Here is a 2,258-nt window from a genome sequence, read left to right on the forward strand (position 1 = left end):
TCTACTGCAGCAGGTGTTTCTGTTCAGTTATTTATGTGAATAGAAATATTTTGTGTGTCTACCAAGGCTAAAATATTTACCATCACATCTAAACAACATCTTGAGTTTAGTAGAACTTGTTAATGGTAATGAGTGGAATTTTACCATTCAAAAGTCTGGAGTCGGTAAGATTTGACATGTTTTTGAAAGAAGACCTTTGTTCAACAAGGCTGCATTTGTTTGAACTGTCATCTCTTGTGACCCCAGATTGAATGCAGTAAAAATGGTAATGTTGTTAAAATTTAAAATGACTGTTTTCCATTATAATATATTTTTAAAATGTAATCCTCCAGAAATCATTCTAATATGCTGATTTGCTGCTCAAGAAAAAAATATTTTGAAAACAGTTGTTTAATATTTTTGTGGAAGCTAATTTTTTTTAAAAGATCCTTGTACAAATGGGCCAAATACACTGAATAGGGAGATAAGAAAAGCTGAAAAAACAGTTTTCCATCAATACAGAGATTAAATGACTCTCGACCTGTCGCGCTGACGTCTGTGGTCATGAAGTCGTTTGAGAGACTGGTGTTGGCCTACTTAAAGAGCATTACTGGACCCCCTGAAGTTTGCTTACCGAGCAAACAGGTCTGTGGTTGATGCAGTCAACAATGGACTGCACTACATTCTCTTTTATCTTGTTACTGCCTTTCCAAATTTGGCTTCTTTTTGTAGAAGCACACTAAGTTTCAAAGCAAATAAAACCCTATCCTCCATCTACTGCAGCAGGTGTTTCTGTTCAGTTATTTATGTGAATAGAAATATTTTGTGTGTCTACCAAGGCTAAAATATTTACCATCACATCTAAACAACATCTTGAGTTTAGTAGAACTTGTTAATGGTAATGAGTGGAATTTTACCATTCAAAAGTCTGGAGTCGGTAAGATTTGACATGTTTTTGAAAGAAGACCTTTGTTCAACAAGGCTGCATTTGTTTGAACTGTCATCTCTTGTGACCCCAGATTGAATGCAGTAAAAATGGTAATGTTGTTAAAATTTAAAATGACTGTTTTCCATTATAATATATTTTTAAAATGTAATCCTCCAGAAATCATTCTAATATGCTGATTTGCTGCTCAAGAAAAAAATATTTTGAAAACAGTTGTTTAATATTTTTGTGGAAGCTAATTTTTTTAAAAGATCCTTGTACAAATGGGCCAAATACACTGAATAGGGAGATAAGAAAAGCTGAAAAAACAGTTTTCCATCAATACAGAGATTAAATGACTCTCGACCTGTCGCGCTGACGTCTGTGGTCATGAAGTCGTTTGAGAGACTGGTGTTGGCCTACTTAAAGAACATTACTGGACCCCCTGAAGTTTGCTTACCGAGCAAACAGGTCTGTGGTTGATGCAGTCAACAATGGACTGCACTACATCCGGACAAATCAGGGACTTCTGCAAGGATCCTGTTTGTGGACTTCAGCTCAGCTTTCAACACCATCATCCTGGATACCCTCCTGCTTAAACTGACACAGCTCTCTGTACTCACCTCCATCTGTCAGTGGATCACCAGCTTCCTGACAGACAGGCAGCAGCTAGTGAGGCTGGGAAAACTCATGTCAAACACCCACACCATCAGCACTGGAGATCCTCAGGGGTTTGTGCTCTCCCCACTGCTCTTCTCCCTCTACACAAATGACTGCACCACTAAAGACCCCGCTGTCAAGCTCCTGAAGTTTGCAGATGACACCACAGTCATCGGTCTCATCCAGGATAGAGACGAGGCTGCTTACAGACAAGAGTTTGAGGCGCAGATGACACAGTTTTACTGTTATTGAGTCATTCTGTGCTCTCCTATAACTGTCTGGTTTGGGTCAGCCAGCAAATCAGATATAAGAAGACTGTTAGGACAACTGAACGGATAATTGGTGTGCACCTGCCCAACCTTCAGGACCTGTACAACTCAAAACCCAGCCACAACCTGTTTGCTGGCAGACGTTACAGATCTCTGTGCACTACAATATCTAGGCATAAAAACAGTTTTTCCCCCATGCCATCTCCAGCCTAAACAGCTAACACAGAGATTACCACCGGTCTTCTGTAATTCATTTCTTAATAACTAGTTATTGCCTCTCTCTCATGTATTATGTATACAGTAGTCAACATTTGAAGTGGATCAAAAAAGTTTATCAAAGTTGTCCTAAGACAAGAACGGGTATTGTTTTGGTTTTAGGACAACTTTGATGAACGGTTTTGATCCACTTCAAATGTTGACTACTG

The sequence above is a fragment of the Sinocyclocheilus grahami genome, unplaced genomic scaffold (genome assembly GCF_001515645.1).
Source record: "Sinocyclocheilus grahami isolate Dianchi unplaced genomic scaffold, SAMN03320097.WGS_v1.1 scaffold51.1, whole genome shotgun sequence".
In the NCBI taxonomy this organism is placed as follows: Eukaryota; Metazoa; Chordata; class Actinopteri; order Cypriniformes; family Cyprinidae; genus Sinocyclocheilus; species Sinocyclocheilus grahami.